This window comes from Saimiri boliviensis, chromosome 18 (genome assembly GCF_048565385.1).
Source record: "Saimiri boliviensis isolate mSaiBol1 chromosome 18, mSaiBol1.pri, whole genome shotgun sequence".
Classification (NCBI taxonomy): Eukaryota; Metazoa; Chordata; class Mammalia; order Primates; family Cebidae; genus Saimiri; species Saimiri boliviensis.
The window spans coordinates 35359344-35373611 of record NC_133466.1 but is presented as its reverse complement, the minus strand read 5'-3'; the positions used below and the strand labels follow the sequence as shown (position 1 = coordinate 35373611).

The window sequence follows — 14268 nt, the reverse complement described above, 5'->3', positions numbered from 1 at the left end:
GAAGGTAGTATGGTAAAGATGAATGGATTTGGGAGTGAATTAGACAGAGTTAAAGATCTAATTTTGCCATTTATCAGTCAAATAATATTACAGAACTTGAGTTATCCATTTGTAAAATGTGGAAAGTAATTGTTCTCCAATAAGATGGATACAATAATTAAATATGATACTATGTATTTAAAGTACTAGCTACAATATGCACTCAATAATAAACGGTAATTGCCTTATCTTTGAGAGATGGTCTGAATCCAATGAATGATCCTAATTATAAGAATTTGGTGAAAGTTAGATGGAAGAAATAGAAACAATTCTTTGAAAGTCAGGCAGAAGGTACAGGAAGATGTATTTAAAATTAGTCAAAGACACATTAAATTATTTTTCTTTGGCAGTTAATGTTTGAAATGTCAGTAATTTGTGTTTTTTCTAAGCTTGCTGGCAATTTCTACAATTTGCTAGTCAGGGTTATGGAGAGTGTTGACAAACCATTTCCAAAATTAAGCCAATAAAAGACTAGATACCTGGTGCTTCTAGGATTTTTCCTCCCATTCCCAGATGTTGAAGTTTGTATATAAATTATGAGATATTTAAAAAACAAGAATAACAAAATTTAAATTTAAATTTATCTCAATGCAAATATAAAATTAAAAAAAGACACCTCTTCTAGTAGCCTTGTTAATCATAGAAGAACTGTTACCAACTAATAGTTATATTTCTACATCCCAGCAGTGAGTGGAAAGTCAGTGACATCACATATCATTTCATTCAATTTGTCTTTAAATAAACTTTTCAGATTTTATCATAAAGAAGTTATTAAATTTCCCATCACTTTTATTTAATCTTGTGTTTATAAATAAAATCATCCAGGTCCTGCTTTACAGGTCTTTTTCAGTCTTCCTAAAATGGTAGAAATTGAATATTATAAAGTTCAAATGTGCATGGAAAAATAAGCAGAACATTAAATGCATAGCATTTGAACATTCTCAGTTTCACTATGTTATTATCTGTGCTCAGGAACTTCTTAATGTGCCTGGTGAAAGAATATTATGTATGTGTTTCTCTTTCCCATAACTTGTGAGCTATTGAAAGTTAAGAATGTACATCTTAGGCATCTTTTCAAAATGCAGATCTCATTGTATTATCATTTCTACTTAAAATCTGGCTTCAACTTGTCAAAAGACCAGAGTCCTTCACAGGCCTGCAGATTCTACATGGATTGACCCTGAACTAGCTTTGTAACCTCTCTCACTCTCTGCTGGAATTCTGTGCAACAGCTACAGATATTTCTCAATTGTTTAGAGGTGCTCAACTCCATTTCACCACAGCTCTTCCTTCTCTGCAACTCCTTAGTATTTTTTACTTTATGTTTTCTTTGTATTAACTCTCAATCATTCCTTGAGATTGATGATAGAATTCAACTACTCCTATAGAAACACATCCCTGAATACTCTAGTATTAGAATGTTCTTAGCTATCTAGCTCTTCAGTCTGCTACATCATTTGTTGCAATTATCTGATAGTAAAGCTACCTCACCCACTAGACAGGCAGCTAGTGAGGGCTGGCATAGTATCTGTTCTAATTGTGACTGAAAAACATTTTATTTGTTATATAAAACATGCCCCAGCTGTATTCATTTGAATAAATTATTTAATTCAAAGTATGGTTTAAAATGGCCTATTTGGGGGATCACAACATTTGTATCTCCACCTGTTTAAAGTTGACCATCTTATTTTAGATCATAATATCTTACTTCCAGCTCATGCTATGACAAAGATGAAATGTGAGCAGCAGTCATTCAGATTTGTGAACAGACTGAGAATAAATACATCCCTAGCCCACTCTTCTTCCTCTCCTTTATTCTGTGTCAAACACAACAGACCCTTCTGTTCTCAGAAACAATATACCCGCTATCATCTCAGATTTTGCCACTTGCTAAAATATTCTTTTCTTAGAAAAAATTTACAGCTATCCTCCAAAGCCACCCTATCTAGCATCACAACACTATGTTTTCATGGTTTTATTTTTTCCTTTGCACTCATCATTATCTACAATTGTTTTGTCCCTGTTCAACCCTCTGCATCTAAAATAGTGCTTGGCACAGAGTAAGTACCCATGAATTCTTGTTAAAAAAAGTGAATGAAAAATGGCCTGAATGAAAGTCTCTTGTTAATTTTTATTAAAAAAAATCTAGTCCAATTAATTTCATGGCAAACAAATCTACATATGAAGTGAGAAAATAATATCCTAAGTCTTGACCCAAGGAGGCCTAGAGTAACTTTATAAATTGAATTCCTGGGCGTGGTGGGATAGCTGCTGACCATGCCTCAGCATTCTCTTTTCATATTAACCTTTAACCAAAATTATTTCATAAGCAGTAAGGAGAAGCCAGCTCTGGAAAACAAGAAATGGATGATTCATTCCTTTACTGCCTTTAGCTAAACATCTCGACCTCCACCGGACTCCCCTTACGTCTTTGCAGTTTTGAGGTGACAGTTCACCAGTTTCTCAATGCCTCCTTTCCTAAAACCTGACCACCATCCTGAACATGTTTTGGCTGAATCACAGAAGGTGCACAGTGAGGTTCTGCAACCTCTGCTTTACCTTTTGAAGCCAGAGCATTGACACTTAATCCTTGAGGCAAGCTAATGACAATGCCCGTTTTTGGACATGGGTTTCCATGAAGACACATGTAGCCCAATTGTGCATGCACGTGTCTCACCTCCCATATTCAGGACTCCTCCTATAGTATACTAAATATGTATATTTGATCATCTCACTCAGTATAAATTTCTGTTCCTTTCAGAACCCCCTGAAATGCTTACTCTCGTCTTCTGCCAGAGACCAGGCTTCCCAGCCTAGGGGATGAGCAGCCTGCAAGCTGCAACTCTTTATGAGAAATAAAACTCTCCTTTCCAAATTTATGAACCTCTTTATTCTTCAGTTGACGGAAGTTAGAATACTTTCTGATCTTAGCAATAGAAGGGGCTTCTCTCTCTCTCTCTCTCTATCTCTCTCTCTGTTAGGTATTCATTATACAATCATGTACATATTTAAAACACCCACATGCACACAAACACATTCATTTACACTTCTTTCCTTGCCTCTGCTGTAGGTCACATCTTGATATATTTTGACATATGAATAACAATTCTCCAAAATTCATATATAAATTAAGAATTTTCTAAGTATTGATTGACTTAAACGTTAGTGTAATTCAATGTTTAATTATGTCACTCATTTCAAAAGTAAAAACTATATTTCATTATGCTATGCAGCTGAATATAAATAAAGGCATATTTTAACGGTTGTCATACTCTTTTAAACCAACTCTCATAGTCAGTTTTATTCCTAATTAGTAAGCTCTAGAAAAAAAATCACATTGACAAGTAAAGGATAATACTTGTACTTTGATTCAAATTAGAATAATTGTACATATATAGTAATGTATAATTATATTTCTCAGTACCAATAATGACCTAACATTTATTGAAATTGAAAGATAAGTATTTTCACTTTTCTTTGAAACAAAGTTAATATTTTTGTTTCATAATATAAATGGCCAATTTTTCATTATAAAGCAAGGACAAATGATTACCCAATTCTTCACTAATTTTAGGTGCATTGATTTTGAAAATAAGAATTTCCTCCCCAAAAAATGAGTGGAATGAAGGAAAAAGCAAGATATCTGATGAATGTACTTTTACTGTTGACATACGATCAATTGATGTAGCAATACCATGTAACCAAAGAGAATTTGATATGAATGGTTGTTAAGAAATGGAAATCTGGGCCGGGCGCGGTGGCTCAAGCCTGTAATCCCAGCACTTTGGGAGGCCGAGGCGGGTGGATCACGAGGTCGAGAGATCGGGACCATCCTGGTCAATATGGTGAAACCCCGTCTCTACTAAAAATACAAAAAATTAGCTGGGCATGGTGGCACGTGCCTGTAATTCCAGCTACTCAGGAGGCTGAGGCAGGAGAATTGCCTGAACCCAGGAGGCGGAGGTTGCGGTGAGCCAAGATCGCGCCATTGCACTCCAGCCTGGGTAACAAGAGCGAAACTCCGTCTCAAAAAAAAAAAAAAAAAAAAAAAAAAAAAAAAAAAAAAGAAAGAAATGGAAATCTAAGCGAAAGAAAACATATAGTATCCTTAATAATGACTCAGTGATAAAATAATTCACTGTAAGAAAAACAACAACTAAAGAAAGAAACAGAAAAAATATAATTAATGCAAAGGAATCATATAAAATTAATTAAAATGAAAAATGGAAGACAGAATTATTTCCCTGAAGCTCTAAAACCATGCACATTTATATGTAAATAAAGGAGTGAAGTGTAAATTTTAAGAGGCAAGAACAAAGACAAAGGTAAACATAAAAATTATACAACTGATTTTTATTTTCATAGAATTTCCTACATTGCAACTCAGAGGCGGAAATTGCCTCACTGTGATTCTTTACCGAAGTGCTCTGATAGAATGGATTCCTGCTGCGTGTTTCTCTTCAGTGATCAAAGCCACTGACTTCAACTTCCCTAAGTGTACCTTGAGCTTTGGAATTCTAGTCAATGAGATATTCTGTTTCTTTTCAATGTTTCAAGGCATAGAAAAAATTTAAAAAATTTAAAAATCCAAGATGTAACAAATTATTTTACTAGAAGATCTCTAAAAATAGATTAGCTCTCACTCTATAGATCTAGTGAATATGTTCAAAGCATTTAAGGAAAAATAAGCCTTCAGGAATTCATACCTGTAAAAATATTCATTGTAAGCTGACTTGAAAACCTCTACTTAAGGACTCACTAGTATTATATTAAAATCTCTCTGTAAAGCTTAGCCTGATTCTAGGAACAGCAGCATAGCATTGTGTCTGACTATTTGGGGAAGAAAATTTCTAGTTTATTAATACCCAGAACCACATGGATACAGTAGATTCAGAGAATATAAAATCATTTGAAAGGCTAAATTGGATTTGACATGGTCATCCAGTCATTTGAGAAAGAAGGTGATTTTCTTTTTAACTCATAAAATTAGAAATATCAAAAAGGCATGTAATTGGTCTGGATACTGTGGAAGGAAAATTGATATTTCACCCTTCTGCCACTGTGAGTCTATATATCATCTTCCAAGTCAGGAAACAAGAAAACAAAACAGCACCACCTAATCAGCTCTGAGAGAAACCAAAAGTAAACAAAGTCAGTCCTGGTCCTCCAGATAAATGAAGCTGTGAGGGCACATTTTAATCCCTAATTCCCAATCAAAATCAGCCCTCTCCCTGACTTTCCAGTGTGATAATCATAGAAAAAAATCAGCTGTTCGTGCAAACATTAACAGAATAATATAAACTTCTTAAGTTAGATAATCTTGAGGTTATTTTTCTGTGTTTTTATTTGGCAAGAAGGTCCTACTAAAGTCAGACTCACAACTTACTTTAAGTCAACTGCTTTCCTTCTCTAAATGTGTTTGCCTTCTAGTGCTACTTTTACAATATAAAAGATTCTAGAAAGTTGTTTGGGATTGATCAGAAAAAGATATTTTTATGAGATGAACTATAGTGCTTTAATTGTTAATCGTTGAAGAAACCTCAAAAAACACAAACTAAAATGTAAGTTACCTGCACTTTTAAATCAGGATAAATTGTCATAGTCTTGTATCTGCTTAATGTGTAAAAATATTTAAGGAAATACTCTTAAGTCAACAGCAATATATGACTTAAACAGTATTTCTAATAACTACTATTTTATATATGTTAGGATATTGGTGTGTATGCATGTGTAAATACACATGATTTCCACCATTTTTCTAATGGGTGTCTACACTTTGTAAGTACTCCACAGAGTAAATATACAAGAAAGTCACGCCAGTTAGAATGGCGATCCTTAAAAAATCCAGAGACAAAAGATGCTGGAGAGGATGTGGAGAAATAGGAACACTTTTACACTGTTGGTGGGAGTGTAAATTAGTTCCACCATTGTGGAAGACTGTGTGGCGATTCCTCAAGGACCTAGAAATAGAAATTCCATTTGACCCAGCAATTCCTTTACTGGGTATATATCCTAAGGATTATAATCGTTCTACTATAAGGACACGTGCACACGAATGTTCACTGCAGCACTGTTTACAATAGCAAAGACCTGGAACCAACCCAAATGCCCATTGATGATAGACTGGACAGGGAAAATGTGGCACATATACATCATGGAATACTATGCAGCCATCAAAAATGATGAGTTCGTGTCCTTTGTAGGGACATGGATGAACCTGGAAACCATCATTCTCAGCAAACTGACACAAGAGCAGAAAATCAAACACTGCATGTTCTCACTCATAGGCGGGTGCTGAACAATAAGAACACATGGACACAGGGAGGGGAGCACTACACACTGGGGTCCGTTGGGGGGAAATAGGGGAGGCACAGTGGGGGGTGGGGAGTTGGGGAGAGATAGCATGGGGAGAAATGCCAGATATAGGTGATGGGGAGGAAGGCAGCAAATCACACTGCCACGAGTGTATCTATGCAACAATCTTGCATGTTCTTCACATGTACCCCAAAATCTAAAATACAAGAAAAAAAAGTCAATGACCCACAAATTGAGACAAAACTGCCTCCTTTTTGGTCGTATACAGTCTCAGATGTTCCCGCAAAGAGAATGATTTCTAAATATCATTTTACATGGCACTATTCAAATATAGACAGGCCTGGGCTTTACAAACCTTTAGCTGCACTGTAAGCCTTTTCCCAGGTTTTCAGGACCAGAAATCCTTGTGAGCAGCTGAGCAATTCCCGCATTCCCTCAGCCTGTGTAGTAAACTTTACATATTTGGGAAGCACACTCTTGTCAGGTCTTATGTGGGCAGCCTTTCAAAGCCTGAGTGTTCCCTGATCAAATTGAGCAGGTGGTTAAATATTCAAGGTCATGAGAGGGACAAAGTTTAATGTAATTCATACAATAATGGAGTGAACATGAAGGAAAAACACCACATTTTATTTCTTTTGTCAACTTACTCCAATTTAACATTTGAAAGAAGCACCAGCTTTTCTTCTTTAATTATATGTTTTGCCTATTTTGATGTGATATCCTTTTGATGTCTCTGTTTGACTGGACAGAGTATAATTTGATTCTAAAATATGAAATATTTCTGCCACTATGGTAAGCAATACCAGCTGGTGGAAACTTCCTTGTAAGTTCAAACAAAAACACTTTAACTCAGCAAAGATGCCTCCTTTTTTTTTTTTTTCAGTTAAGTCATGCCAAATTTAGAAATATTTTATTTGACTAAGCATCTGGAATATAGTTCATCAAATAGTCAACAGATTTAATGCATATATGTATTAAATGTTAACACACCGTTCCTGAATATGGTTCCAAGAGATAAACATGAAGAGGTAGACTGAGCCTATTAAATCAAAAACTTGGTTCAGTATATCTGAGCTTCCCTTTTTAAAATGATTTTTGAGAATATTTTTTCTTGTTCATTGAAAATATTTTCTGTTTGATCATAGCTGTATACAAAATTCAGCTAACATTCTTTCCTGCCTTGAGGGAAATGAACACTGAAACTGGAACTTAGCAGCAGTACTGGATTGACAGCAGAAAAGGGACTGTCCGTAGAGCAGTGTCACACTGAAGCTGCCACCACTTCCCTTTGTGAAGAAGTCATCCACCTCTCCCAGCAGCGCCCATTTCCAAAACGCTGCCCACACTGCTTAAAACAACAGCTTCTTGAAAGGGTTTTTCCACAACTGGTTCTGGAATGTTCTGCTTCAGCTCTGGAGGATGCTCTCAATTAGTTCACCATGATGAAGTTAGATTTGCAGTGAGCTATGAACTCTGCCACAGGGTCATGCTCTCCTTCGGTTTTGATGGTGCCTGCGATACTATCATTCTCCAGGATAGGGAGGAAAAGCTGCACGAAGTCAGAGGTATAAGGAGGAGCAATGACGTCCAGCACCTCAGTGACAAAATAGCGAATGAGTGAAATGTCAGTGTCCAGCTTCTCCAGACACTTTCGGATGTAACTGACAACAGGAAGTAACTCATGCTTCAATTAATACCCTTTATTCCCTTATTTTAAACTATAGCTTGTTCCACAGGGGAATTTATTTGTTTGTTTATTTATTTATTTATTTATTTATTTATTTATTTATTTTATGAGAGGGAGTTTCGCTCTTGTTACCCAGGCTGGAGTGCAATGGCGCGATCTCGGCTCACCAAAACCTCCGCCTCCTGGGTTCAGGCAATTCTCCTGCCTCGGCCTCCCGAGTAGCTGGGATTACAGGCACGCGCCACCATGCCCAGCTAATTTTTTGTATTTTTGGTAGAGACGGGGTTTCACCATGTTGACCAGGATGGTCTCGATCTCTTGACCTCGTGATCCACCCACCTCGGCCTCCCAAAGTGCTGGGATTACAGGCTTGAGCCACCGTGCCCGGCTCCACAGGGGAATTTAATTTCATCTTTCAAAATTCAGTTTGTCAGTCTGGTATGTAGGAGAGAATTATATATTCCCCCACATCCCTCTATTTTTGTTGTTAATAACCCAAACCTTATTTTTCTAGATGATGAGTACTTTCTTGCAATACTTGCTCACGTACGGTCTTTGTTTATCTACTAAATACTGTGAGGCTGCAGATCTGTCTGACCTCCTGCTCTGTGCCCACACTCTTTGAAAATAACATAGTATTTTTTGGACACCTGAATGAAATATCTGAATAAATAAAGGACATAATATTTAGATAAGTGATTATATATTCATATTAGGAACAGGTAAAGAGGAGACCAAGAGGTGTTTTGGAAGCTCATTAGATAAAAGTACATTATAGAAAGATGCAGAAATACTGGCTGTACAAGGGTTGCAGGTTAACTAGGAATAAATAAGAATGCACAGGAAAATGGCAATCATATCAAAATGAATCTATGGGACAAATATGTACTTCTAGAAAATGTTGATTTAAAAGTAGCTTTCTTATTAGACTTGTGTTTTGTCATAGTATTATAAAAAGCGATATCAACATTAAAGTAATCTATATTCACTTCGGATATGAAACGAATTCATGTGATAGTGGTATGAAAGCATTTATTTGGTTATTATTTGGATAACCAACACCTTCTAACCCCACCCTCAGTCTAGACACTGAGAACTAAAATCATACCTCACCGCCTAAATTAACATGACTTTGCGCTATTCCTCTGTCCTCCTTAGTGTTCCTTTAATATTCCTCTGCTTCATAAGCATGATTTATTCTTTCAGAAATACCCTGCCAAAGGAAAGGGTTTAACTGTTGATTATAGAGACTTCCTGAAACACCCACCTGCTCTTCAATGAAACGTAAGCAGGCAATTTTTCCTTAACATTCTTTGCTCTTGCCTCAAACTCGTACCTGAATGTTTCCACCAATCCTGAACTGTTGTGGCATGATCTTTAACCCATCCTTGTCCAGTTCTTAGTTTGAAAGACCCACCTTAAATCAAACATCCAATTCTCAATAAGTTCCGACCTTATCTTTCCCAGTCCAAGACACTGTCTAACTTTTGCAAGGTTCTTCGTTCTCTCTCACCGCAGTAGTCAAAACACTCATCTTTTTCTTATCTTCTTATCAACAGTTTATGTGGGTGACATCTGCAGAGCAAGTTTTTGACATGTTCAATCTATGTTTTATATTCAAAATTAACTTCTGTTAGTCAAAAATGTGAAGGAAAATAAGCTAAATGAAGTAATTCTCAAAATCTGATAGAAACAATTATTTATCCCACTGTAACACTGAATGAAAGTACAGATTATTAGGGAAGAGAAAGGGAGAAGTTGGGATAAAAAGTTGAAAAAAAAAAAAAAACTTAGCTTTAGAAATAAATGCCTAGGATAAACATCAGTGCACGATAATACCCTGACATCGGCAGTATCTGTATTTAAGGACCCAGTTCCAGTTTTACTGAGGTTCACATACGAACACAGGAAGAAACAGAAGAGATAAGAGTACATAATAAATGTCACTTTAAACAAAAAGACAACTTCATTTTATTTAACTCTTTCTTGTATGGTTAAACGTTTGGACATTGAACCTTAATAAATGCGGAGAAGCTCTCTGCAATCTCTAGACTGTTAGGAGAGCAATTGAAATCTCTGAACAGGAGACAAAAGATGCCATTTACAACAGGAGAGGTCATGATTGCATTGAGAATGGCTTGATAAAGATTTTCAGAGCAGAGGCTGTATTAAGAAACTCTGAAAATACAGGATTATACAGAAAATTATGATTATGAGAAAGGATACTGAATGTTTTTTTTCATATTAAATACGCATATGTATGTGATAGGTCAAACTATTTTTCTTTGTATTCATGGTATTTGAATCAAATTCATTAATGAAATGCAAGATCATATGAAAAATGAGAAATCTTTTTTTTTCTGATTGCATCAAGTTACAGTGTTCTACATTTTCTTTTCATCATCCTGTGGTTCATGCTATTCTTCTCACTATTTTCTTTTGCTCCTGTGCCATTTTCACCCATAGTCTCCCTGAACACCTTCCAATTTTCTGGAACAACCTTGTGTTTCTTCAAGGTTCTATACTTTCATGTATGTTACAGTCATGTCCTTATTGTTCCTTCACTGAAGTTGAAAGACAATTAGAACAAAAGCACTTCTTTCTGGAATATTTGTATCTTCTGTACTACTTATTACAGGCCTCAAATTGTGAGTACTCGGTGATTCTAGGCTGTGCTTACTGTTTGATATTATCTGAATGTAATATATATATATATATATATATATATATATATATATATATGGACCAGGTATATATATATATATATATAAAATCTGTTCCTTACAAATTTATAATTTTGAAAGATCAACACTTGACAATGACTAAAAATCACTTTTGGAACAGGACTTTGCTGTCTGTTTTTGAAGCAAAGAAGTGTTCCTTTTTTTTTCACCAATAACTGAGTATCATATTTTAAAAAGTCAAATTATGTCTGAGAACCAAATAAAAGTTATTTAAAATCCTCAATTATTTTCAATAATATTTATCTTCACAGTAATACAAGTTGTGAAAAAATGTGTAAAATCATTGCTTGATAAAACATGATACTGTATATCCGGATAGATGATGGTGAAGGGGGGCTTAAGTATTTAAAGACCATCTTTACTGGTTTGTTATTTGGAAGAAGAATAAGTTGTTGGATAAACCCAATTTGGACTTTTAAAAATATTTATAGCATTTAAGTTTTGTAGTTGAACCAAATAATTTAGTGAAATTACATTATTCAAAAAGTCTTACTTCCCAAGCTAAATTCCTCTATAAGGGTTGTACCAAGATGCATAGGGGTATCACGTCCCATGTGTGTGCACGGAAGAATTTCCAAAAGCAAAGGTTGATACATGCCTTTTGTTCAGCAGTTAAAACAATAGAGTCATGTGTCACTTAACAACAGAATGTTTTCTGAGAAATGCATCATTAGCTGATTTTGTCATTGTGAAAACATTGCAGAGCGTAGTTACACAAACTCTACACCTAGGCTGTATGGTGTAGAGTTTGCTCCTATGCTACAATCTGTATAGCATATTACTTTACTGAATATTGTAGGCAATTATATCACAATGGTATTTGTATATCTAAACATATTCAAACATAAAAAGGTAGAGTAAAAATACAGTATAAAATATAAAAATGGCACACCCATAGAACTCTTATGAATGGGGCTTGCAGAAATGGTACCTGCTCTAGGTGGGCCAGCGAGTGAGTGGTGAGTGAATGTGAAGTTTTAGGACATTATTGTACATTACTGTAGACTTGATAAACATTTTACCCTTAGAATACAATAAATTCACTTTAAATATTTGCTCTTCAATAATAAATTAACCTTAGCTTACTGTAACTTTTTCTTTTAGAAATATTTTAATTTTTTAAAAATTGTACTTTAGGTTCTGGGGTACATGTGCAGATCATGCAGGATTGTTGCATAGGTACACACACGGCAATGTGGTTTGTTGCCTCCATCCCCCCGTCACCTACATCTGGCATTTCTCCCCATGTTGTCCCTGCCTGACCTCCCTTCCCCCCTGCTATCCCTCCCTTGGCCCCCCTCAACAGACCCCAGAGTGCGATGCTCGCCTCCCTGTGTCCATATGTTCTCATTGTTCAACGCTTGCCTATGAGTGAGAACATGTGGTGTTTGATTTTCTGTTCTTGTGTCAGTTTGCTGAGAATGATGGTTTCCAGATTCATCCAAAATATTTTAATTTTTTAAAACTTTTTTAACTTCTGTAATAACAGCTTACAGCACAGACACATTGTATAATTTATAAAAATATTTCATTTATTTAGATCTGTGCCTTATAAGCTTTTTAAAATTTTTATTTACTTTTTATATTTTTTGTTAAAAACCTCAGACACAAATGCACACATTAGCCTAGGCTGACACAGGGTCAGAATTATCAATATAATTGTCTTTGACCTTTGCATCTTGTCCCAGGAGAAGATTTTCAAGGGCAGTAACGGTGTGGAGCTGTCATCTCTTATGAAAACAACGCCTTCTTCTGAAATACCTCCTGAAGGATGTTCCCGAGGCTGTTTTATAGGTAACATTTTTTTTTTTAAAGAAGAAGAAGTACATTTTAAACTAACTATAAATAGAATGGTATAGGATAGTAAATACATAAACAAGCAACATTGTTGTTTATTATCATTAGCTAGTATTATGTACTACACGTAATTGTGTTTGCTATACTTTTACATGATGGGCAACATAGTTAAATCAGCATCATAACAAACACAAGCAGTGCATTGTGCTAAATGTTATGATAGCTACCTCACTAGGAGATAGGAATTTTTTTTTTTATCTCCATTATAATCTTACGGCATTGCAGTGGTATATGTGGTCTGTTGTTGACCAAATTATTATTATACAATGCATGACTCTATTGTTCTTAATTGTTGTTATTTTTTTAGACAAGATCTCGGTCTGTTTCCCAGGATGGAATGCAATGGTGCAATCACAACTCACTGCAGCCTTGACCTCCTGGGCTCAGGAGATCCTTCCACCTTGGTCACTCAGGTAGCTGGTACTACAGGTGCATGCCACCATAACTAGCTCATTTTTTAAATTTCTTGTAAAGACAAGGTTTGACTGTGTTGTGGAGGCTGATCTCAAACTCCTGAGCTCAAACCATTCTCCCACCTTGGCCTCCCAAAATGCTAGGATTACAAATGTGAGCCATCAAGCTCAGCCCATGACTGTACTTTAAAATACATCCCACAGGATAATGGGAAAAGAAATTTTGCAATCTAACCATCTGCTAAAGGGCTAATATTCAGACTCTACAAAAAACTAAAATAGATTTACAAGAAAAATCAAACAAACCCATTCAAAAGTGGGTGAAGGACATGAACAGACACTTTTCAAAAGAAGACATATATGAGGCCAACAAACATATGAAAAAATGCTCATCATCAATGGTCATTAGATAAATGCAAATCAAAACCACACTGAGATACCATCTCACACAACTTAGAATGACAATCATTAAAAAATCTGGAGACAACAGATGCTGGAGAGGATGTGGAGAAATAGGAACACTTTTACACTGTTGATGGGAATGTAAATTAGTTCCACCATTGTGGAAGACAGTGTGGTGATTTCTCAAGGTCCTAAAAATAGAAATTCCATTTGACCCAGCAATCCCATTACTGGGTATATAGTCAAAGGATTATAAATTGTTCTAATATAAAGACACATGCACACGTATGTTCATTGTGGCTCTGTTTGCAATAGCAAAAACCTGGAACCAACTCAAATGCCCATCAATGACAGACTGGATAAGGAAAATGTGGCACATATATACCATGGAATACTACACAGCCATAAAAACGATGAGTTCGTGTCCTTTGTAGGGACATGGATGAATCTGGAAACCATCATTCTCAGCAAACTGACCCAAGAACAGAAAATCAAACACTGCATGTTCTCACTCATAGGCCGGTGTTGAACAATAAGAGCACATGGACACAGGGAGGGGAGCATCACACACTGGGGTCTGTTGAAGGGGAATAAAAGAGGGACAGCAGGGGGTTGGGAAGTTGGGGAGGGATAACATGGGGAGAAATGCCAGATGTAGGTAATGGGGGGATGGAGGCAGCAAATCACATTGCCATGTATGTAACTATGCAACAATCCTGCATGTTCTGCACATGTATCCTAGAACCTAAAGTGCAGTAAAGTACATATATATATATATATATATATATATATATATATAAAGAAATTCTAA

The 14268-nt window shown here is 35.8% G+C and overlaps 1 protein-coding gene across 3 annotated transcripts in view; it reads right to left on the bottom strand.

The window, feature by feature from the left end:
* CADM2 (cell adhesion molecule 2) overlaps positions 1 to 14268 on the bottom strand; it is a 1054563-nt gene that overhangs the window by 683452 nt on the left and 356843 nt on the right. The gene's annotated exons all lie outside the window — the stretch shown is intronic.